The following is a 26,268-nucleotide window of genomic DNA, read 5'->3' as shown; positions in this document are numbered from 1 at the left end:
GCTCTGCTACAGACTTCAACCTGAATAACTTTCCAATTCCATACTTTCATCGGGGTAACACAAACGGGCACACGTTCACGTAGTGAATCACTTGCTTCTTCAATGATATACATGTTGGTGGAGCTCTTGTTCTTATATGCATAAGTCAGAATGCTCGAGTGCGACTGCCTTTGTGCCCCTCCAAATGGATGTGCTCACTCGAATGCGAGGAGGTTGGCACACACTCTAGCATCTCACACCTGTCCTATGTCTTCGCGTTTGAACCTTAGCAAGATCTCCTCCAAATTAGGTGCATTATGATCCACATTGGCCTATTTCCTTCATACTCGGCCTCACAACCCTACCTGCATAAAAGTAACATAAAAACACACATATTAATGTAAAAACCTGAGAAAAGTAATGCTCAGCATAAGGAATGAACGCTTCGCATTCATATCTCACAAGCACTTATCAAACTCCCCCACACTTAAGCTTTTGCTTGTCCTCAAGCAAACATTAAAACATTCTGTGCATCAATGAAGAAAATTTTGAAAGTGCTTGGCCTAGGTTCACCGAGGTATACAAAGAAAGTATTCTACAAGTAAGGAAAATTTCAACACTAAATACGAAAAATCAATGCTCTAGCTAAAAACTTGAATCAAAAAGGACAACAAACCCGAATTTCGTGTAAGTGTGTGAACTCACTCAAAACAACCCAAGTTATATACTCCTCAAAGTTCTAAGTGCAAGGGACTTATTTATTTACAAAATTGATAAAAATTTTAAAAGATGGTAGTAGCTTCACACATCCTCTAAGGTAGCCCTTTGCAAAGCGGCCGCTAAGGTGGCTTTCACACTTTCAAGGTGGTAGCTCTTTCTACCCAAAGTGGTAGCTTTCACTCATCCTATGAGATAGCTCTTTCTCTCATTAGGGCATAACTAGTATCCGACTTGTGAGAGTAGCTTCATACTTCATAGGTGGTAGCTCTTTCCTCCCAACAAACACAAATAAACAATAAAAGTATTTTGTTCCTTTTTTTCATTTTCAAATTTTTTTTTTCAAAATTTAGCAAAAGAAGTAAACCTAACTAGTCCCTTTAACATCAAACATGAGTTTCCAATAGAGTTCAAAGAGTGAGTAGTGCACTAAGTGTAAATCGGGCAAAAATTCCTAAAAATTCAAGCAAGAACTAGAGCATGAAAACATTCAATGTTAACAATTCTCCTAGACTTAAGAATAAAATCATTGCAACTAAGGTGAACCACCATTGGCTATGTGAGCATATATCAATCAAGAACAATAGAAAATATGTGCGCATTATGAAACTCCCCCCACACTTAAGTTGTACATTGTCCTCAATGTACACATGCAAGCTCACTCAAAATATGTCATTCAAAAATAGATGTGGGAGAAGCAATCAAAACAATACTCCCCTGACTCCTAGTGTTGCGTTTGGTGAAGCTAATTCATTAGGAGTAGTGTTCCAACAGGTTGTGAAACTCACACGGTCAAGTGCCGAAGCACCTTGACCGTGCCCATGACTAAGTCTCAATTCCCAAGATGACAAGACCATCTGCATGCATACACGAGGGGGTTTAGTGAAGCTCAATAAAAACAAAATAACTCGAGTGTATATAAAAGATGAAGCAATGAATACAACTCGATAAATGCAACATAACATAAACTCAGAAGGAAAATCCTTTCTGAGTGAACAAGTCGAATAACAAGAAAAATAAAATAAAATAAAATAAAATGCACGCAAGGAAATAAAAATCAAGTGTCGGAGTTGCTCTTGGGCTCCTGTGTTGCTGCTGATGCTGCTGAGGTGGAATATAGTGGGTCCACCGGTGCTGGGGTCGAGGATGGAGGTGCTGGATGATATGATAGGGCCTGAAGGGTCCTCAGCTGCAGGGCAAATGATGAGGCAACGTCTGGCTCTAGGATCTGCTGTAATATGTCAAAACGTGCCATGAACTCTGTGTACTGAGTGGCATGCGTATCCCTAATCTCGGCAACCTCAACTCGGACCACTCCTATAGCATTCTCGAGCCTCTCAAAGCGATCATTGGCTCGAGATGGTGAAAACATACGCAGTGGGGGTGGTTCTTCGGCCGCTGGAGGTGCCTCGGTCTCCATCGATGCTGGCTGAGGCTCGGGGGCAGGCTGAGATGCTCCGGCTTCATCATCTTCATCCTCAACTATCTCTGGGGCTGGTAGGACTAAAGCAAAAACCCCTGTCCGAACCCTGCGGACCATGTCCATCAACCGCATCGTCTGTAGACCCAGGGGAGCAGGTACACTCGTCTTCTCAGCCCCGCAAATCAAATCCAAGAGACCCATGCCCAGCACTAATCTCGTAATGTAAGGGCCCGAGAAGATCGCCTCCCGCCTAGCATACTCGTCCCTTGATGTCTGATGTAATCAGCCAGGATGTGCCCTAAGTGGATCGTGCAGCGCTCTACCATCGAGTACAAAGTACAGCAGCCTCCCGACGGCTCAAGACACCGATGATTGTCACCACGGCCATTCACCCGACCTACTCATGATGCCGCATAAATATCTCAGATGCAGGTCGGGAAAGGCACGTGGCCTTGGACACCCCTGACTCATCATCGACCTTGACCACATAGCACTCAGTAAGCTCTCGCGGGGTCAAGGTTCCGGGATAATCGAGAGGGCAAACTCGTGCATACTCCTCTGTATCTGTGAATGCCTCCTCGTATAGGCCAAGTAGTACGGAAAACTGTGTAATGCTCAAGCTATGGTGGCGCCCAAATACTCTGAACTGAATGGTGCCCAAACTGTCGAAGCTCGCATACGTTCTATCAAACTCAAACGAGGAGAGCACCTCCAGTTCAAACTCTCGGATGGCTGGCTCTCTAATAGTCAGCAACTGCCACCAACCGCCTTCTGAAACTAGATCCTCGATCTCATCGGCGAACTCACCACCCTGCTGAAGCTCCCGCAGTATAGTAGTATCCAGAAATCGAGTCTGTCCGAAACGGAGTCTCGACAATCGCTCATAACGGACCTGATGTTCAGGAATCACAAATCGCATGTCCTCGGGCTCAGAGGATGACTCACGTGGCCTCTTATCAGCTTGCTTCTTTGACCTAGGTGCCATGATCAGCAAAATTTAAACAAAATTGGTCAAACAAGTTGATAAAACAATACTGCAGAAATCCACATGGTCGTGTGGAATTTCCACACGCCCGTGTGGATCCACGGGGCGTGAGAACAACACGGCCACGCATTAACAATCCAAAAATACAACTTAATAACACTTCTAACTTCATCCTAAACATAAATCATTGTTCCAATTGAAGAAACAAAGCATTATTAACCAGATTAATCGATAGAAATCATGAATTGATGAAGAATATGATGAAAAGGGATTTACCGACGAGGAGAAGTAAGAAAATGAAGAGCCGGTCGGAAAACTTCGCTAAAATCCCACCAAACTGGCGGTATGGACTCAGAGAGTACTGTGAGAGTGTTTTCAAGTGAGAAGGAGTCGTGAAGAGGGAGAGGAACTATCCTCTTTTAAACAAAACTCGCGACTTTTGGCGTTTTGTGCATCCACACGGGCGTGTGGAAATTCCCCACGCCCGTGTGCCTCACTTCAAAAGCTGCACAGGGGCGTACGCACGCCCTGTGCGCTCTTGGGAAAAACTCTCACTGACTTAGAATGATCTCACATGGGCGTGCGGAAAATATCCACGCCCATGCGCCAGACCCACAGGGGTAGATGCACGCCCCTGTGGCTTCCCTGGACATCCGAGAATAATATCAAATCATCCACACGCCCGTACGGAAATTCCACACGGGCGTGGACATTCACATGCCCAACTCACAGGGGCAGCCGCACGCCCCTGTGTTTTCACGGGATGGAGGGAGCAACCTGCAGAGTTTCGCACGGGCGTGCGGAAATTACCCACGCCCGTGTGTGGTTCACAAGGTCACCCTAAGGGGCGAGTCCACGCCCCTGTGTGCTCTCGGGAAAATCTGCCCAACTCTGCAGGAATTCACACGCCCGTGCGGAAATTACCCACGGGCGTGCGCTAGTCGCATGGTCGTCCATAGGGGCAGCCGCACACCCCTGTACCTTCTTTGGATGTGCTCACAGTACACATCCACGGGCGTGCGGAAATTCCACACGCCCGTGTGTTTTCTCTGGATGACTTAGAAAAAACCTGCAGGCTCTGCAGAAATATTCTGAACATGTTTACACACTCAGAGCCTGCCTTAGTATGCAAAATTTACCAGATAAAAACATGAAATAGAACTCAAACGACCAACCTTCACCAATTCTTCATAAAACACACGATGAAGTTGAAAAAACCATAATAAAATTGCAGCACAAACATCTAAACATTAAAACACCAACACTTAATAGTTTATTCATGTAACAAACTAAACTAAAAAGTAAGAAAACAGTAAACACTTGAGTTGCCTCCCAAGAAGCGCTTGTTTAACGTCACTAAGCTTGACGTATCTTTCTTACCTCACGGGGGTTCATGAATGAAGGTTGCCCTCTTACCCATGGCTTGAAAGCATGATGAGCAAAGTCTCTTGAGGGTAGAGGGCGTACTATCGGGCTTCGAACTACCTAGCAATGGTTCGTCCAACTTCCATGGCTCCTTTATGTCTCCAACAGTCTTGGAGCATTTTCGGTGTCATCTTCGAGCCCTCTTCATTTTCCGGAGCACTTTTTTCAAGATCCCCGGGGTAGATGTTTTTTCTCCCGTCGAACCAAGTATCATTACTTCTTCATTGCTCTCCTCTTGGTCGAAACAAACCTTCATACGGTTCCGGGTTGAACATTTCCTGGATATATTCATCAGCAATTTCATCAGTAGTGTCTAGAAAGTATAGAGTATCATCAAAATCCAGAGAATGCCGCATGGCTTCAGCAAGGCGGTATGTGAGCTTATCGTCTCCAACCCTCAATGTGAGCTCTCTGCCGTGCATGTCAATCAATCCTTTGGAAGTCCACAAGAACGGTCTCCCAAGTATAAAGGGTACATCCGCATCCTCATCGACATCTAGCACTACAAAGTCAACCAGAAAAATGTACTTGTCCACGTTGACAAGCACGTCTTCAATGATGCCTCTCGGATGTCGTATCGTTCGGTCCGCCAATTGTAAAGTAATCCGAGTAGGCCTAGGCTCTCCTAAGCCTAGCTTTTGGAAGAAAGTTTATGGCATGATGTTGATACTTGCCCCTGAATCCGCCAATGCCATTTCCTCACCTAAGTTGCCGATGTTACACGGAATGATGAAGCTTCTCGGGTCTTTCTTCTAGTTTGGCATGTTCTTTTGCAACACCACCGAGCATAAAGCATCTAGCACCACTGAAGTACTCTCCTCCAATTTCCTCTTGTTGGTCAATAAGTCTTTTAGGAACTTCGTGTACTTAGGCATTTGAGCCAATGCCTCTACAAAAGGAATATTGATGTGGAGTTTCTTGAACAGACTCATGAACTTCTTATACTGTTCATCCCCTTGGTCATTCTTCAATCTAGAGGGGTAAGGGATTCTTGGCTTGAATGGTAGGGGTGCCACCTCTTTCTCTTTGTTTGCTCCCTCCTCAACCTCTACAACCTCAGGTGCGTGTTCTTTCGGCTTCTCACTTGGAAGCCTCCCTTCAACCTCACAACCACTTCTCAAAGTGATCGCCTTCACATGTTCTATCGGATTGGTTTCCGTGTTTCTTGGTAAACTTATATGTGGCCTTTCGGAAAGAGACTTCGCAATTTAACCCACCTGATTTTCAAGATTGTGCAAAGACGCGGTGTGGTTGCGAAGTGTAGCCTTGACTGATTCAAACCTTGTATTTGCCGATTGAACAAATCTAGCCAAGTGCTTCTCCAAATCCGTCATTCGGGTTTCCAAACCTGAAATTTTGTTTTCCACTTGAGGGGCTTATTGTTGTTGTTGGAAACCCGATGGCCTCATGGTCTTCTGTGGTCCTTGATTACTCCATGAAAAGTTGGGATGATTCTTCCAACCTGAATTGTAGGTGTTGCTGTAGGGATTCCCTTGATGTCTCATGCCATTACCTACAAAGTCAACGTTCTCAACTGAAGAAACATCACCAATGATGATTGGGCAATCGGAGGGAGCATGTCCTCCACCACAACCGGTGCAATTGGTCACAGCCACAACTTTATTCGAAGCTATAAGATCTAGCTTCTTACTCAAACTCTCCACTTGGGCCGCCAATGAAATTCATGGAGACCGGCCACCTTTTTCTTCTCCCTAGAGTTCCACTGGTAGCTATTTAACCCCATTTTCTCAATCAATTGACGAGCCTCATCTGGAGTTTTCTACGAAAGGTACCTCCTATCACCGCATCCAAGAGTTGCCTTGTACTCGGGTTCAAACCATTGTAGAAGGTTTGAACAATCATCCACTCTGGGAATCCGTGTTGCGGACACTTTCGCAGGAGTTCCTTGAACCTTTCCCATGTCTCAAATAGAGACTCCAATTCCAACTGCACAAAGGATGAGATCTCATTCATAAGCTTTGCTGATTTTCCGGGAGGGAAATAACAGGCTAGAAAAGCTTCTACCATCTCCTCCCATGTAGTGATTGATGCTCTAGGAAAATGGGAAGGCTCTCAATTTGATGGCATCATCCGTCACACCATTTATCTTCAGCATGTCGCACACCTCGAGGAAGCTCTCTATGTGACTGTTTGGATCCTCATCGGCCAAACCGTTGAATTGTGCGGACTGCTGCAGCATATGGATGAATGCCGGCTTTAGCTCGAAGTTCTGAGCTGTAATTGGGGGATGCGCAATACTCGATTGTGTCCCTAACAATGAAGGTCTGGCATAATCGGATAGTGTTCGCTGTTGCTCATTTTGTTCTGCAATGTTTTCAGATCCTTCTACTTCCAAATCAGCTGGATTTTGCTGTTCTTGCACAGGTTCTTTCCCTTTTCTTCTAAGTGTACGTTCAAGCTCAGGGTCTCCTTCAATCAATATTGATGGATTCCCTCGGGTCATAACCTGGAGCTACACCAAAAAGAGAGAAAAATACAATCAAAACGATGATAGAATAAGAAGATATGAATTAGAATGTGTGGTGAAATAGCTAAGAAAACAAAGTGCAAAGTATCTCTAAATGCCTACCTCCCCGGCAATGGCGCCAAAAACTTGACAAGGTCCCCTTGCGTATATCCCGCAAGTGCACGGGTTTGTCGAGGGTAAAGGGGATGCTCCTGTACCTCTCGACTCACCCTCTCAACCCTCTCCAACCTAGCTTTGTCTAACGCTCGTGGATTGTCACTCACTCACAAGGTTACCAACAAGAACTCTCAACCCTAGTGTCACTCTAGGGGAAATGTTCATACAATCAAGCATTTAAGGTTAGAACTCCCAATAAATATCAATTTATTGAAAGCATAATAGAGAAGTTCAAAGAAACGAATACATCGTAGGGTTCACAATCACCCAAGTACCCACTAGGGGTTTAGCTCTCCATGGAGCTAAGTATAATCAAAGAAATCAAATGTAAAAGCAATGAATCCATAAAGAAACCCCCTCGATGGTCGTGTCGATGGTCTTGTGGAGAGTCCTCTATTCGTCGTAAGGGATCCTTTGTCCGGCCTATGATACACCTCGCCGGATCGATGCCGACGAAAGCTCTCCCAATAACCTTTCTTCCAAATGATGTGCGATGTCAGAGCCGTAGAACCTCTCCAAAAACCTAGCCAATACCCCTCAAAACCCTAGCTGAAGCCTTCTCGCAAGTTGGGGAAAAGATGGAGAAAAGAATACCAAAATTGGGGCTGAATCGGCTTTAAATAGGGTTGTAATCGAGCAACTCCACGGGCCTGGACGCTACACGCGCCCGTGCGGAATTTCCACACGAGTGTGGATAATTTCCGCACGCCCGTGTGGATTCTCTATTTCTCGGCCAGCTGTGAACAGTGTTGTTACAGTACTTGCTACAATACTTGCTACAGTATTACTACAGTCTTCATCCTGAATAACTTCCCAATTCCATACTTTCATCGGGGTAACGCAAACGGCCACACGTTCACGTCGTGAATCACTTACTTCTTCAATGATATACATGTTGGTGGAGCTCTTGTTCTTATATGCATAAGTCAAAATGCTCGAGTGTGACTGCCTTTGTGCCCCTCCAAATGGATGTGCTCACTCGAATGCGAGGATGTTGGCACACACTCTAGCATCCCACACCTGTCCTATGTCTTCGCATTTGAACCTTAGCAAGATCTCCTCCAAAATAGGTGCATTATGATCCACATTGGCCTATTTCCTTCATACTTAGCCTCACAACCCTACCTGCATAAAAGTAACATAAAAACACACATATTAATGTAAAAACCTGAGAAAAGTAATGCTCAACATAAGGAATGAACGCTTCCCATTCATATCGCACAAGCACTTATGATCGCCATTGGTTATGTGAGCATATATCAATCAAGAACAATAGAAAAGATGTGTGCACTATGAAACTCCCCCCACACTTAAGTTGTACATTGTCCCCAATGTACACATTCAAGCTCACTCAAAATATAAATCATTCAAAAGCAAATATGGGAGAAGCAATCAAAACAATACTCCCCTAACTCCTAGTGTGACGTTTGATGAAGCTAGTTCGTTGGGAGTAGGGTTCCAACGGGTTGTGAAGCTTAAACGGCCAAGTACCTCAGTACCTTGGCTATGCCCATGACTAAGTCTTAATTCCCAAGAAGACAAGACCATCTGCACGTATACACGAGGGGGTTCAGTGAAGCTCAATAAGGACAAAATAAATCGAGTGTATATAAAGGATAAAGCAATGAATACAACTCGATGATGCAAAATGAAAATAAACTCAGAAGGAGAATCCTTTCTGAGTCAAAAAAGTCTAAAAACAGGAAAAATAAAATAAAACGTAAGAAAGTAAAGGAAGGGAAAATCAAGTGTCAGTGTCGCTCTCATGCGCCGGTGCTGCTGCAGCTGCTGGTGAAACACATAGTAGGTCTACCGGTACCGGGGTAGAGGATGTAGGTGCTAGAGGAACTTAGGGGGTCAGAGGAGTCCTCGACCACAATACAAATGATGAGGCGACGTCTCGCTCTAAAATCTGCTGTAACATGTCGAAACGCGCCATGAACTCTGTATACTGAGTGGCCTGTGTAGCCCTAATCTCGGCAATTTCTGCTTGAACCTCAACTACCTCTGCCCGTATCACTCCTAAGGTGCTCTCGACCCTCTCAAAATTATCATGGGCTCGAGATGGTGGAAACGTAAGCATGGGGGGTGGTTCCTCTGCCACTGGAGGTGTCTCAGTCTCCATCGGTGCTGTTTGGGGCTCGGGAGCAGACTGAGATGCCCCAGCTTCATCCTCGAATGGTATGTTCAGCACATAAACACCATTTGAAATATTTTTTTGGACTAACCCCATGAGCCTCATTGTCTCTAACCCAAGTGGTGCTGCTATTATCGCCTTCTCGGTTCCATTGATTTTGTCTCACAGACCCATCTCCACAATGAGTCTGGTAATATATGGACCAGTGAAGATGACACCCAATCTAGGATATTGCCCTTGATGCTTCAGATACTCCGCTAAAATATGCCCCAGATGGACTGGTTCATTCCGAACCATGGAGTACAAGTACATAAGCTCTTGCTTGTTGATGACTCCCGTGCTATCACCGCGACCATTCACTGACCTGCTTTTGATGGCGTGAAGATATCTGTAACTGGGTCGAGATAAACATGAGGCCTTAGACACTCCTGGTTCATATCGTCCCTTTCCACATAGTAATGTATATGCCTCAATGGGAAACAGACCCGACATGTCAATTGGAAGATTCTCATACTCCTCAGTTTCAGTATACTCTTCATCATATAGACCAAGTCTAGTGGAAAACTGTGTGACACTCATACTATGATGTTGCCCAAGGGCTCTGAACTGAATAGCGCCGACACTATCAAAATGAGCATAAGAGCGGTCGAACTCAAACGAAGCAAGTACCTCCAAAGTGAGTGCGCGGATAGCAGGATCATGAATATTCAATAACTTGTGCCAATTACCGACCAATAATAATTTCTCGATCTCGTCAGCCATGTCATTCGCTAGCTGCACCATTCTAAGTAACCCAACATCCGGGATTCGCGTTTGACCAAACTTAAGCTTCTCTAACCGCTCAAACCGAGCTTTATGCGCAGGGAGTGTAAATTCCATGATTTCCGGCTTAGGGGCAAGCTTTCGAGGACGTTTGGCAACTGCTTTCTTCGATTTGGTGGCCATACCTGCATGTATTTAAAAAGAAAATCAATCAGTTCCATTGAGACTGCAGGAAGATAACAAAACACGGCCGTGCGAAAATTCCACACGGCCGTGCACATCCACGGGGTGTGGAAAATGCACGGGCCTTGTAGCCAATCTCCATGCCACACTCTCTATCTCAATTTCAGATCGTCTTAAAGACAAATTATAACCATTTTAACAGAAGATGGTGTGTATTATTCATTTCAATCGTGGGTAATCAGTTAGATGCAAATGAAATCGAAGAAGAGAGGAAATTAAGGCCTACCAATGAACTGAACCTAAATACCCCTACAATCTACACAATGCGCAATCAATCGACTCGAGGACTACAGTAAGAGGGGACGAGAATGTCAGAAAGAATGCTCTTTGGGCGGCTTAGGGTTGTTTGAGGAGAAAGGTGTGACTGTTGTAATGGGAGAGCGGACGGTCTTTTAACTCATGGAGATCCACACGGGCGTGCGGGCATCGTCCATGCTCGTGCGCCCTCAAACGAAGGAGTCATAGTGGTAGACGCACACTCTGTGGCCTCGCTGGGTATTAGAGAAAAATATTATACACGCCCGTGCAAAAATTCCGCACGGGCATGGACATTCACACCCCTAACTCACAGGGGCGGTCACACGCCCCTGTGTCTTTTCGGGATGGAGAAGACTCCTCTGCAGATTTTCGCACGGGCGTGCGGAAATTACCCACGCCCATGCATGGTTCACAAGGTTACCCACAGGGGCGAGTCCATGCCCCTGTGTGCTCTCGGGAAAAATCTACCCAACTCTGCCGGAATCCACACGCCCGTGCGAAAATTACCCACGGGCGTGTGACATTCACATGGTCGTTCACAGGGGCAGCCGCAGGCCCCTGTGCCTTCTCTGGATGGGCTCGCAGTATACTCCCACGGGCGTGTGGAAATCCCACACGCCCGTGTGTTTTCTCTAGATGACTTAGAAAAATCTGCAGGCTCTACAGAATATTTCTGAACATGTTTGCACACTCAGAGCCTGCCCTATTATGCAAATTTTACCAGTGAAAAACACAAAATAGAACCCAAACGACCAATTTTTTGCCAATTCCTCAAAAAGCACACGATGACTTTAAAACCCACAATAAAATTGCAGCACAAGCATCTAAAAATTCAGACATCAACACTTAACGATTTATTCATGCAAACGAGCTAAACTAAAAGATAAGAAAATAGTAAACACTTGGGTTGCCTCCCAAGAAGCGCTTGTTTAACGTCACTAAGCTTGACGTACCTTGTCTTACCACACGGGGGTTCATGAATGAAAGACGACCTCTTACCCATGACTTGGAAGCATGATGTGCAAAGTCTCTTGAGGGTAGAGGGTGTATTATCGAGCTTCAGACCACCTAGCAATTGTCCATCCAACCTTCTTGGTTCATGTGCATCTCCAACAGTCTTGGAGTATTTTTGGTGGTGTCTCCCAGCCCTCTTCATTTTTCGGAGCACCTTCTTCAATATCCCCGGAGTAAATGTTACTTCTTCAGTCGAACCAAGCATCATGACTTCTTCATTGCTCTCCTATTGGTCGAACAAACCTTTATATGGATCCGAGTTGAACATTTCCTGCACGTATTCATCAACAAGCTCATCAGTAGTGTCTAGGAAGTACAAAGTGTCATCAAAATCGAGAGAATGCCGCATGGCTTCGGCAAGGCGGTAAGTGAGTTTATCACCTCCAACTCTCAATGTGAGCTCTCCGTCGTCCATGTCAATCAATGCTTTGGAAGTCCGCAAGAACGATCTACCAAGTATCAAGGGTACATCTGCATCCTCATCAACATCTAGCACTACGAAGTCAACCGAAAAAATGTACTTGTCAACCTTGGCAAGCACGTTTTCAATGATACCTCTCGGATGTCATACCGTTCGGTCTGCCAATTCTAAAGTCATCCGACTAGGCCTAGGCTCTCCCAAACCAAGCTTTTGGAAAAAAGTGCATGGTATGACATTGATACTTGCCCCTGAATCCACCAATGCCATTTCCTCACCTAAGTTACCGATGTTACACGGAATGATAAAGCTTCCTGGGTCTTTCTTCTTGTTCGGCATGTTCTTTTGCAGCACCGCCGAGCATGAAGCATCTAGCACCACTGAAGCACTCTCATCCAACTTTCTCTTATTAGTTAACAAGTCTTTCAGGAACTTCGCATACTTAGGCATTTGCGCTAATGCCTCTACGAAGGGAATGTTGATGTGGAGTTGCTTGAATAAACTCAGGAACTTCTTATACTGTTCATCCCCTTGGTCATTTTTCAATCTAGAGGGATAAGGGATTCTTGGCTTGAAAGGTGGGGATGCCACCTCTTTCTCTTTCTTTGCTCCCTCCTCAATCTCTACAACCTCAGGTGCGTGTTCTTTCGGCTTCTCACTCGGAAGCCTCCGTTCAACCTCATGACCACTTCTCAAAGTGATCACCTTCACATGTTCTCTAGGGTTGGTTTCCGTATTGCTTGGCAAACTTCCATGTGGCCTTTCGGAAAGAGACTTTACAATTTGCCCCACCTGATTTTCAAGGTTGTGTAAAGAAGCGGTGTGGTTGTGAAGTGTAGCCTCGACTGATTCGAACTGTGTATTTGCAGATTGAACAAATCTAGCCAAGTGCTTCTCTAAATCTATCATTCGGGTTTCCAAGCCTGAAATTCTGTTTTCCACTTGAGGTGCTTGTTGTTGTTGTTGGAAACCCGGTGGCCCCATGACCTTTTGTGGTCCTTGGTTACTCCATGAAAAGTTGGGATGATTCTTCCAACCTAAATTGTAAGTATTGCTATATGGGTTCCCTTGAGGTCTTATGCCATTACCTACAAAGTCAACGTTTTCCACTGAAGAAACATCACCAAAAGAAATCGGGCAATCAGATGGAGCATGTCCTCCACCACAACCGGTGCAATTAGTCACGGCTGCAACTCTATTCGAAGCTATGAGATCTAGCTTCTTACTCATACTCTATACTTGCGCCGCCAATGAGGTCACCGCATCGATTTCATGGATAACAGCCACCTTTTTCTTCTTCATAGCATTCCATTGGTTACTATTTAACCCCATTTCCTCAATTAATTGACGAGCTCCATTGGGGGTTTTGCTACCTAAGGTACCTCCTACTGCCGTATCCAAGAGTTGCTTTGTACTCGGGTTCAAACCATTGTAGAAGTTTGAACAATCATTCACTCCGAGAATCCGTGTTACGGACACTTTCTCAGGAGCTCCTTGAACCTTTCCCATGTCTCGAATAGAGACTCCAATTCTAACTGAACAAAGGACGAGATCTCATTCCTAAGCTTTGCTGATTTTCCGGGAGGGAAATAACGGGCTAGAAAAGCTTCTACCATCTCCTCCCATGTAGTGATTGATGCTCTAGGTAATGAGTGTAGCCACTGCTTTGCTTTCCCCTTCAAGGAAAATGGGAAGGCTCTCAATTTGATGGCATCATCCGTAACCCCATTTATCTTCAGCATGTCGCACACCTCAAAAAGCTCTCTATATGACTATTTGGATCCTCATCGGCTAAACCGTTGAATTGTGCGGACTACTGCAGCATATGGATGAATGCCGGCTTTAGCTCGAAGTTCTGAGTTTTAATCGGAGGACGCACAATACTCGATTGCGTCCCTAACACTGAAGGTCTGGCATAGTCGGATAGTGTTCGATGTTGCTCATTCTGTCCTGCCATGTTTTCAGATTCCTCTCCTTCCAAATCAGTTGAATTATGCTGTTCTTCCACAGGTTATTTCCCTTTTCTTCTAAGTGTACGTTCAACTCAGGGTCTCCTTCAATCAATATTGATGGATTTCCCTCGGGTCATAACCTGGAGCTGCAAAAAAAAGAAAGAAAAAGAAAATCAGAATGATGATAGAATGAGAAGATATGAAACAGAATATATGGTGACATAACTAAGAAAACAAAGTGCAAAGTATCTCTAAACGCCTAGTCCCCGGCAACGGCGCCAAAAACCTGACAAGGTCCCCTTGCGTATATCCCGCAAGTGCACGGGTTTGTCGAAGTAATAATCCCGGGTGAGCTGGGTCAAATCCACAGGGAGTAGGGAGTAAAAATACTTAATTTGATTCTTAGCTATGTGAAAGATCAATGATAAGGAGTGTGATAATGATTCAATTCTCGACAATAAAAGCAACAAGAAAGAGAGCAAAAGTAAAGAAGGGGTAAGGCAATCGATAAAGATGGGGTACCCGGATAATGCTCCGCCTAGGATAATTTTTCAAGTGCAAGAACCCTCTATTATGCTTCCTAATCAATGCAATGGTGAGTCGTGGAAATTCTTAATTACATAGTCCCAAATCTAAGGTCAACTATGCCTAACTCTATACATGTCTCGGAGAAGAAATCGAACAATCTCAACACCTCGCACACGTATAGAGTTGCAATGAGCTCTAGGGATTCCAAGTGATAAATCTCTTCCTAATTATAGACCTAACCCTTTGGTGCAGGCGGAAGGTCCCTAACCACAATTAAGCCCTAGATACTAACATCACCTCAATGCTTCACTCCGTTGCACGCGCAACTAAGCCCCAGCGGAAGTTCATCCTTTGACCATTCACTCTATTATAGCCGCAAATAACTCAAGGAATGGAGGTAGAATATATCACGTCAGAGGGGAAAGGGGACGCTCTTGTACCTCTCGACTCACCCTCTCAACCCTCTCCAACCTAGCTTTGTCTAACGGTCGTGGTGTGTCACTCACTCACAAGGTTACCAACAAGAACTCTCAACCCTAGTGTTACTCTAGGGGAAATGTTCATACAATCAAGCATTCAAGGTTGGAACTCACAATAAGCATCAATTTATTGAAAGAATAATAAAGAAGTTCAATGAAACGAATACATCCTAGGGTTCACAATCACCCAAGTACCCACTAGGGGTTTAGCTCTCCATGGAGCTAAGTACAATCAAAGAAATCGAATGTAAAAGCAATGAATCCACAATGAAACCCCCTCGATGGTCGTGCTGATGGTCTTGTGGAGAGTCCTCTACTCGTCTCAAGGGATCCTTTGTCTGGCCTAGGATACACCTCGCCGGATCGGTGCCGATGAAAGCTCTCCCAATAACCTTCTTCCAAACGACGCGTGATGTTGGAGCCGTAGAACCTCTCCAAAAACCTAGCGAATACCCCTCAAAACCCTAGCTGAAGCCGGCTGAATCGGCTTTAAATAGGGCTGGAATCGGGCGACTACACGGGCGTGGATGCCCCACGCGCCTGTACGGAATTTCCACACAGGCGTGGATAATTTCCACACGCCTGTGTGGATTCTCTGTTTCTCTGGTTTCTCAGCCGGCTGTGAATAGTGCTGCTATAGTGTATATGATAAGTGCTTGTGCGATATGAATGCGAAGCGTTCATTCCTTATGTTGAGCATTACTTTTCTCAGTTTTTTACATTAATATGTGTGTTTTTATGTTACTTTTATGCAGGTAGGGTTGTGAGGCCGAGTATGAAGGAAATGGGCCAATGTGGATCATAATGCACCTATTTTGGAGGAGATTTTGCTAAGGTTCAAACGCGAAGACATAGGACAGGTGTGAGATGCTAGAGTGTGTGCCAACCTCCTCGCATTCGAGTGAGTACATCCATTTGGAAGGGCACAAAGGCAGTCACACTCGAGCATTCCGTCTTATGCATACAAGAACAAGAACCCCACCAGCATATATATCATTGAAGAAGCAAGTGATTAACGACGTGAACGTGTGCCCGTTTGCGTTACCCCGATGAAAGTATGGAATTGGGAAGTTATTCAGGTCGAAGATTGTAGCAGAACATTGCAGCAATTACTGTAGCAGCACTGTTCCCCAACTTGCGAGAGGGCTTCGGCTAGGGTTTCGAGGGGTATTGGCCAAGGTTTTGGAGAGGTTCTACGGCTCCGACATCGTGATTCCATTAGGAAGAAGGTTGGTAGGGGAGCTTCGATCGAGGCGTATCCTATACCGGATGAAGGAATCCTTGGACGACGAGTAGAGGACTTTCCATAAGACCATCGACACGACCATCGAGGGGGTTTCTTTATGGATTCATTGCTTTTACATTCGATTTCTTTGATTGTACTTAGCTCCATGGAGAGCTAAACCCCTAGTGGATACTTGGGTGATTGTGAACCCTAGGATGTATTCGTTTCATTAAACTTCTTTATTATTCTTTCAATAAATTGATGCTTATTGTGAGTTCCAACCTTGAATCCTTGATTGTATGAACATTTCCCCTAGAGTGACACTAGGGTTGAGAGTTCTTGTTGGTAACCTTGTGAGTGAGTGACACACCACGAGCGTTAGACAAAGCTAGGTTGGAGATGGTTGAGAGGGTGAGTCGAGAGGTACAGGAGCGTCCCCTTTCCCCTTCGACGTGATAAATTCTACCTCCGTTCCTCGAGTTCTTTGCGGCCATAATAGAGTGAATGGTTTAAGGGATGAACCTCCGCTGGGGCCTAGTTGCGCGTGCAATGGAGTGAAGCATTGAGGTGATCTTAGTATCTAGGGCTTAATTGTGGCTAGGGACCTTCCGCCTGGACGAAAGGGTAGGTCTAAATCTAGGAAGAGATTTATCACTTGGAATCCCTAGAGCTCATTGCAACTCTATGCGAGTGCGAGGTGTTGAGATTGTTCGATTTCTCCTCCGGGACATGTATAGAGTTAGGCATAGTTGACCTTAGATTTGGGACTATGTATGTAAGGATTTCCACGACTCACCATTGCATTGATTAGGAAGCATAATAGAGAGTTCTTGCACTTGAAGCGATTATCCTAGGTGAAGCATCATCCGAGTACCCCATCTTTATCGATTGCCTTGCCTCCTCTTACTTTTGCTCTCTTACTTGTTGCTTTCAATTTCTGAGAATTGAATCATTACCACACTTATCATTGTTGATACTTCACATAGCTAAGAATCAAATTAAGTGTCTTTACTCCCTACTCCCTGTGGATTTGACCCCGCTCACCCGGGATTATTACTTCGACAAACCCGTGCACTTGCGGGATATTATCAAGGGGATCTTGTCAAGTTTTTGGTGCCGTTGTCGGGGAGCTAGGCGTTTAGAGATACTTTGCACTTTGTTTCTTAGCTATTTCACCACACATTCTATTTCATATCTTCTTATTCCATCATTGCTTTAATCTTTCCTTATTTCTTTTTGTTGCAGAAAATAATTAACATGTTTGAATCATTTGACACTATCATGAGAATGGTTGAACACGTAGAGCAAAAAGTTCAAACAGTAGCATGGAATGATACATCGTGTTATTCTTATCATGGACAATGTACAACTCAACAGCCCTTGGAAGAGTCGGTTGAAGAGTACATCGCCAGGATTCAAGGATAAAGCTGTGAGTTAGATAGTGTGATAAAGCAGTTTGAGGAATCCACGTCAGTGTCAATGAATGACCAATTTGATGAAAGTATAGAAAGAATCCTTGCTAGGTTTGAGTCTTCCTATCAAGATCAGAGGCAAGAACTCTTTTCAGTTGGTGTTACTATCTCAAATTTGGAATTCTGTGGAATGGACAAGTTGATATCCATTGCAAACTGAAAAGAAATAGATCTCCAGGTGGATAAGGAAGAAAGTAAGTGTGAACATGAGGCGAATGATTTCGAGGAGATTGATAAATTGAAGGAGGGTAGCTTGCGGCCATCAATTGTCGAACCACCAGAACTTGAGCTTAAAACTCTTCCAGCATATTTGGAATATGCATTTCTAAAGGAGGACTCTAAACTCCCCATAATCGTGGTGTCGAACTTATCTGCGGAGCAAAAGGATAAGCTTGTTAGCATGTTGAAAAAGCACAAATCGGCTATCGCATGGAAGATTTCCGACATTAAGGGTATAAACCCATCATTCTGCACTCATAAGATCCTAATGGAGGATGACTATAAATCTGTAATCTAACCTCAGCGAAGATTGAACCCGAATATGAAGGAGGTTGTTAAGGCGGAGATAATAAAACTTTTAGATGCAGGAATCATCTACCCCATATCCGACAGCAAGTGGGTGAGTCCGACCCAAGTTGTCCCGAAGAAAAGAGGAATAACAGTAGTGAGGAATGAAAAGAATGAGTTAATCCCCACGAGGACAGTGACTGGTGGAGCGATTAGAAAGACATCATTTCTATTGTTTCCTTGATGGCATGTCTGGATACTTTCAAATTCTGATAGCCCCAGAAGATCAGGAGAAAACCACATTTACTTGCCCTTATGGTACCTTTGCTTATAGAAGAATGCCTTTCAGGTTGTGTAACGCCCCTGCAACATTTCAGCGTTGTATGACGGCCATTTTTTATTACTTTCTCGAAGATATTATGGAAGTTTTCATGGATGACTTTTCAGTGTTTGGGGACTCTTTTTATGCGTGCTTAAACAATTTGGAAAGAGTATTAGTGAGATGAGAAGAAACGAATCTCGTCCTTAACTGGGAGAAGTGTCACTTTATGGTGCAAGAAGGCATCGTTCTTGGACATAAGATTTCTCAAGCAGGTATGGAGGTGGATAAGGCGAAGATTGAGATAATTGACAAACTTCCACCACCTACGAATGTGAAAGGGATCCGCAGTTTCTTGGGTCATGCAGGTTTTTACAGAAGGTTTATTAAGGACTTTTCAAAAATCTCTCAACCGTTGACCAAACTTCTGGAAAAGGATACCCCTTTTGACTTCGGGAACGACTGTCTGAATGCATTCAATGTATTGAAAGAGAAGTTAGTGCAAGCACCAATCCTGACAACACCGAAGTGGGATGAGCCATTCGAAGTAATGTGTGGTGCTAGTGATTATGCAGTGGGAGCAGTTTTAGGGCAGAGAAGAAATAAGCAATTTCAACCGATCTATTATGCTAGTAAGACTCTCACAAGTGCACAAGAGAATTATACCACTACTGAAAAGGAATTATTAGTAGTAGTGTATGCTTGTGATAAATTCAGACCATATCTCATCCTATCTAATGTCACCGTGTTCACAGATCATTCTGCACTCCGTTATCTCATGAACAAGGCAGATGCGAAGCCGAGATTGATTCGGTGGATATTGTTGTTGCAAGAATTTGATATGGAAATCAAAAATAAAAAGGGGAGAGAGAATGTGGTTGCCGATCATTTATCGAGATTAGAAGGTTGTGAGGGGCAAGAACCAGCAAGCAAGGAAGTTAATGATTTCTTCCCCGAAGAACACCTGTATGCAGTACAGGAATCAGAATCGGAAGATACCCCGTGGTTTGCGGATTTTGCAAATTATCTGTCAGGATAGGTATTGAAGCAGGGCTTAAGCTTTCAACAGAAGAAGAAATTTTTTAGTGATCTAAAGAATTTCTTCTGGGAAGATCCATACCTGTTACGTATTTGTGAAGATCAGGTGGTGCGAAGGTGTGTTTCTAGGGGGGAAGGATGGAACATCATTGCGCATTGTCACTCAAGCCCAGTGGGGGGGCACTATGCATCAAGTCGAACTGCAGAGAAGGTTCTAGCTACTGGGTTCTACTGGCCGACTTTATTCCAAGATGTTCATCAATTCGTCTTACGATGTGATAGTTGTCAAAGGGCTGGAAACTTATCACGAAGGGATGAGATGCCTCAAAATCCTATGTAATTTTGCGAGGTGTTTGATGTATGGGGAATTGATTTCATGGGACCATTTCAAAAGTCCAATGGCAATCAATACATTTTGGTAGCAGTTGACTATGTTTCCAAGTGGGTGGAAGCCCAGGATCTTCCAACTAATGATTCAAGAACTGTGGTAAAATTTCTTAAGAAGTTATTCGCTCGATTAGGAACTCCAAGAATTATCATTAGTGATCGGGGAACACACTTTTGTAACACACAATTAGAGAAAGTGTTAAAGCATTATGGAGTTCATCATTGTCTTGCGACACCTTACCATCCACAAACGAGTGGGCAAGTGGAGGTTACAAACAGAGAGCTCAAGAGAATCTTGACCAAAACAGTGGAACAAGGTAAATGAGATTGGTCTGAAAGGTTGGACGACACGCTTTGGGCTCATAGAACAGCATACAAAACACCAATAGGGACCACTCCTTATAATTTAGTGTATGGAAAATCTTGCCATTTACCGGTGGAGTTAGAGCACAAAGCGTATTGGGCAATTAAATTGATGAATTTTGACTTGTGCGAATCTGGAGAGCAACGAATATTACATCTCAATGAGCTAGATGAATGGAGGATGAAGGCATATGAGAATGCAAGGATATATAAGGAAATAATTTGGAAGTGGCATGACAAGCATATTAAAATCCAAAAAGACTTCAAAGTCGGCGATCAGGTGCTACTATTCAATTCCCGTCTACGTTTATTCCCGGGGAAACTTAAATCAAGATGGTCTGGTCTGTATACCGTAACCGAAGTTTCACCTCATGGAGCCATTGAGATTAGTCATTTAGAGAAGGGCACATTCAAGGTGAATGGCCATAGGCTGAAACCATACCATGGCTAAGAGATTTGCAGTGATAATAGAGAAGTATTTTTCCTCCATGAAACCCCGTGAGGTAAAAAAGATACATCAAGCTTAGTGACGTTAAACAAGTGCTTCTTGGGAGACAACCCAAGTGTTTACTGTTTTCGTAACTTTTAGTTTAGTTTGTTTGCATGAATAAATTGTTAAGTGTTGGTGCTGAAATTTTTGAGTGCTTGTGCTGCGATTTTATGTTGGGTTTTTAAAAAAAAGTATTCATTGTGTTTTACTGAGAATTGGCGAAGTTTGGTCTTTTGAGTTCTATTTTGTGTTTTTATTTGGTAAATTTTGCATAATAGGGCAGGCTCTGAGTGTGTAGTGACACGCGTCCGAATATGCGTGTATGTACCGCAAGTGCACGGGTGTCGAAGTAATAATTACCCCGGTGAGTGGGTAGTCGAATCCACAGGGAACAGGGCTACTAGTACTAACTTCTTTTCTGCTTTCTAACCTAATGATAAATGGAAAGGTGTGGTGATCTAATGTGCGAAGAAGTGAATACCGGAGACGAATATGCAAGGGTTAAATGGATGGAGATCTCAATCAGTAAAAGTGGGGTATTCAGGGCAGTGCTCCCCTAGGATTCGGTATTAGGTACCGAATAAGCAAAAGTGTTTCTATGATGAGTAAGTTATGTCGTGGAAATCCAAATATAATCGGATCCGGCCTCCCGATCACCGATACTAGTCCCCTCACGAGGTCCCGTGGAGAAATCGCTCAATCTCAACACCTCACACCACATATGACTCGCAAAGCACTCTAGGGATTCCAAGAGTTGTATCCGATTCCTAAAGATTGATCCAACCCTAATTCCCGGCGAAGGATCCTAACCCCCTACAAGGTCCCGGGCGGAGAAATCTCTCAATCTCACGCCTCACACCAAATATGGTTGCATAGAGCTTAAGGAACGGAGATAGAATACACTCAATCGGAAGGGAGAGGGACACTCCACTATCTCATGACTCACCCTCTCAACCCTCTTTTAACCTTGAAGTTCTAACTCTAATGGAGACCTCTCTCACATCAAAAGTAACAAATCATGTAAATCCAATCAACCACAAGGATTAATTAAACAAGCAAGCAATGAGAATACAAGATTAAAAACTTAATCAAACTCGGATTAAATAGAAACACTAAGCAAATCGACAAAAAGATGAGAATCCTAGGGTTCACAAGCCCAAATACCCTCTAGGGTTTTAGCTCTCCATGGAGCAACATACAAAAACACACCATCAATGAATGAAAGTACATTAAAAACCATAGAAATAAACCCCTTATATATGAACTCGATGGCCTTGATGGAGAGCTTCGACGTCTTGAAGGACCCACTCCGAGCTAGGTTCACCGGTGGCTTCCTTGATGCTATGACGGAGGAGGAATCGATCAAAGTTGGTGATGAAGCGCCTCCAAAGCCGCCAAGACCTCCTCTCCAAACTCTAGTCGTCTCACCCATCAAGAGCCGCACAAAAGATGAGAAAGAATAGGGCAAAATGGCTATTTATAGGCCTTAGATCGCGCCTATCACGCGTGCCCCTCACGCCGCTGTGGATTTTCCACGCCGCTGCGGGCTGCAGTAAATTTCCACGTAGCGCGTGAATGTAATTTTTGCTACAATCATCGATACAAGAAGATTTCTACAAGACTTTTTCACGAAACGCGGTCCAAACACTCTTCCCTTGAGGCCACATGTCCGGGCACACATCCATATGGTAGGCTATAAAACTTTTCTTCATCAACGTATCTTTGAGAGGTCTTGCAATCTTCACAAGAGAAGGAATATGAAGATGTGGCTGCTTTGTGCCCTTCTAAATAGTGAATTGACTTGAATATTCTTGGAACTTGGCACACATCTCCACGTTTATGAACTGCTCTCGTGTCTTGGTCCTTGAATTGAACAAGAACTCCCAACATTGTGTCTTTATACTCTATATTTGCTTCCTTTTCACTCTTCAAGGCATTCACAACCTATATGCATAAAAGAACACCAAATTCACAATATGAGACATAAACCACAGTAAAAATGATGCTCAATGCATGTAAAACATATATAAAAATATGTCTACTCAAGCACTTATCATGTAGACATGTTCAGACTAGTTCTGCAGAGCCTGCAGGTTTTTCTAAGTCATCTAGAGAAAACACACGGGTGTGTGGAATTTCCGCACGCCCGTGGATGTGCACTGTGAACTCTTCCAGAGAGGGCACAGGGGCGTGCGGCTGCCCCTGCGGACGACCATGCGACTGGCGCACGCCCGTGGAAAATTTCTGCACAGGCGTGTGCCTTCCTGCAGAGTTTGGCAGATTTTCTCGAGAACACACAGGGGTGTGGACTCGCCCCTGTGGGTGACCTTGTGAACCACACATGGGCGTGGGTAATTTCCGCAAGCCCGTGTGAATCTCTGCAGGTTGCTTCCTCCATCCCAAGAAAACACAGGGGCGTGCGGCTACCCCCTGTGAGTTCGGCATGTGAATGTCCACGCCCGTGCGGAATTTCCACACGGGCGTGTATACATTTCTCTTGGATATCCAGTAAGGCCACAGGGGCGTGTGTCCGCCCCTGTGAACCCATCATTTGCGGGCGCACGGGCGTGGACGACTCCCCCATGCCCGTGTGGTTCCTAAGGATTTAAAGGACCATCCGCTCTCCCAATACAAGAGTCACACCCTTCTCCTCAAATAACCCTAAACCACCCAAAGAGCATTTTTCTGACATTCTTGTCCCCTACTACTGTCGTCTTCGAGTCGATTGATAGACCATTGTGTGGATTGTAGGAGTGTTTACGTGCAGTTCATCGGTAAGCCTTGATTTCCTCTCTTCTTCGATTTCGTTGGATTCAAACTGATTATCTGCGATTGAAATGGTTAATACACATCGTTTTCTTGCTAAACTGATTATAATTTGTTTCTAAGATGATATGGAAGTGAAATAGAGAGGTGGCATGGAGATTGGCTACAAGGGGCGTGCGGTTTCCACGCCCCGTGGACACGCACGGGCGTGCGGAATTTCCGCACGACCGTGTGTTCTCATTTTTCTGCAGTCTGAATGGAACTGATGGATTTTCCTTTTCTAATACATGCAGGCATGGCTACCAAATCAAAGAAAACAGTTCCTAAGCGGCCTCAAAAGCCTGCCCCTGAACCGGAAGTTATGGAATTCACACTACCAGCGCATCAAGCTCGATTTGAGCAGTTAGAGAAGCTTAAGTTTGGTCAAACGCGAATCCCATATGTTGAGTTACTTAGGAAGGTACAACTAGCGGATGATATGGCTGACAAGGTCGAGAAATTATTATTGGTCGGTAATTGGCACAAGTTACTGAACATTCATGACCTTGCTATCCGCACACTTACTTTGGAGGTGCTTGCTTCATTTGAGTTCGACTGCTCTTATGCTCATTTTGATAGTGTTGACGCGATTCAGTTTAGAGCTTTTGGGTAGCATCATAGTATGAGTGTCACATAGTTTTCAACTAGACTTGGTCTATATGATGACGAATATACTGAAACTGAGCAGTATGAGAACCTCCCAATTGACATGACGGGTTTATCTCCCATTAAGGCGTATTCATTATTATGTGGAAAGGGGCGTTATGAACCAGGAGTGTCTAAGGCTTCATGTTTATCTTGACCCAGTTACAGATATCTTCACGCCATCATAAGCAGGTCAATGAATGGGCGTGGTGATAGTACGAGAGTCATCAACAAGCAAGATCTTCTGTACTTGTACTCCATGGTTCGGAACGAACCGGTCCATCTAGGACACATTTTAGCAGAGTATTTGAAGCATCAAGGACAATATCCTCGATTGGGTGTCATCTTCTCGGGTCCATATATTACCAGACTCATTGTGGGGATGGGTTTGCGAGACAAAATTAGTGGAACCGAGAAAGCGATAATACCAGCACCACTTGGGTTAGAGACCATGAGGCTCATGGGGTTGATCTGAAAATATTCAAATGGTGTCTATGTGCTGAAAATACCATTCGAAGATGAAGCTAGGGCATCTTAGTCCACCCCTGAGCCACAACCAACACCGATGGAGACCGAGACACCTCCCACAGCAGAGGAACCACCCCCCGTGCGTATAGTTCCACCATCTCGAGCCAATGATCGTTTTAAAAGGCTCAAGAGCGCCTTGGGAGTGGTACACAGAGGTGGCTGAAGCTCGAGCAGAGATCGCCGAGATTAGGGCTACGCAGGCCACTCAGTACACAGAGTTCATGGCACGTTTCGACATATTACAGCAGATCCTAGAGCGAGACGTTGCCTCATCATTTGTCCTGCAGCCGAGGACTCTTCAGGCCTCATCAGTGCCTCCAGCGCCTCCATCCTCAAACCAGCACCAGAGGACCCACTATATTCTTCCACTTCAGCAGCAGCAGCAGCGGAACCCGAGAGCGACTCCGACACTTGACCTTTCTTTTACTTTCATGCATTTTACTTTATCTTATTTTCTTGTTTTTAGACTTGTTCACTCAGAAAGGATTTTCCTTCTGAGTTTATGTTATTTTGCATTATCGAGTTGCATTCATTGCTTCATCTTTTATACACTCAAGTTATTTTTGTTTTTTTGAGCTTCACTGAACCCCCTCGTGTATGCGTGGAGATGGTCTTGTCTTCTTGGAAATTGAGACTTAGTCATGGGCACGGTCAAGGTGCTTCGGCACTTGGCCATGCGAGCTTCACAACCCGTTGGAACACTACTCCCAATGAATTAGCTTCATCAAACGCAACACTAGGAGTCAGGGGAGTATTGTTTTGATTGCTTCTCCCACATCTATTTTTTTGAATGATATATTTTTGAGTGAGCTTTGTATGTGTACATTGAGGACAATGTACAACTTAAGTGTGGGGGAGTTTCATAATGCGCACATCTTTTCTATTGTTCTTGATTGATATATGCTCACATAGCCAATGGCGGTTCACCTTAGTTGTAATGTTTGTATTCTTAAGTCTAGGAGAATTGTTAACATTGAATGTTTTCATGCTCTAGTTATTGCTTGAATTTTTAGGAATTTTTGCCCGATTTACACTTAGTGCACTACTCACTCTTTGAACTCTATTGGAAACTCATGTTTGATGTTAAAGGGACTAGTTAGGTTTACTTCTTTTTCTAAATTGAAAAAAAAATGGAAAAATGAAAAGAAGGAACAAAATAGTTTTATTGTTTATTTGTATTTGTTGGGTGGAAAGAGCTACCACCTATGAAGTATGAAGCTACTCTCACAAGTCGGATACTAGTTATGCCCTAATGAGAGAAAGAGCTATCTCTTAGGATGTGTGAAAGCTACCACAGTATACAGAGTTCATGGCACGTTTCGACATGTTATAGTAGATTTTAAAGCGAGATGTCACCTCATCATTTTTCTTGTGGCCGAAGACTCCTCAGGCCCCTCTGCCATCACCATCACCACCTCCACCAGCACCGTTTGATCTAAGACTCGCAGCAGCAGAGGAGCCAGAGAGCGGCACCGACATTTGATTTATTTTCTTTCATTTTATTACTTTTTTCATTTCATTTTGG

The 26,268-nt window shown here is 44.2% G+C and overlaps 2 non-coding genes across 2 annotated transcripts; both read left to right on the top strand.

The window, feature by feature from the left end:
• The first annotated feature begins 6,402 nt into the window (after positions 1-6,402).
• LOC120254836 lies at positions 6,403-6,509 on the top strand. Its single transcript, XR_005534768.1, has one exon. It is a non-coding gene; the product is annotated as a small nucleolar RNA R71 (small nucleolar RNA).
• A 6,957-nt stretch (positions 6,510-13,466) lies between these two features.
• LOC120254840 lies at positions 13,467-13,573 on the top strand. Its single transcript, XR_005534771.1, has one exon. It is a non-coding gene; the product is annotated as a small nucleolar RNA R71 (small nucleolar RNA).
• The last annotated feature ends 12,695 nt before the right edge of the window (positions 13,574-26,268 follow it).

This window comes from Dioscorea cayenensis, unplaced genomic scaffold (genome assembly GCF_009730915.1).
Source record: "Dioscorea cayenensis subsp. rotundata cultivar TDr96_F1 unplaced genomic scaffold, TDr96_F1_v2_PseudoChromosome.rev07_lg8_w22 25.fasta BLBR01000651.1, whole genome shotgun sequence".
Taxonomy (NCBI): Eukaryota; Viridiplantae; Streptophyta; class Magnoliopsida; order Dioscoreales; family Dioscoreaceae; genus Dioscorea; species Dioscorea cayenensis.
This window is presented reverse-complemented; position numbering and strand designations above follow the sequence as displayed.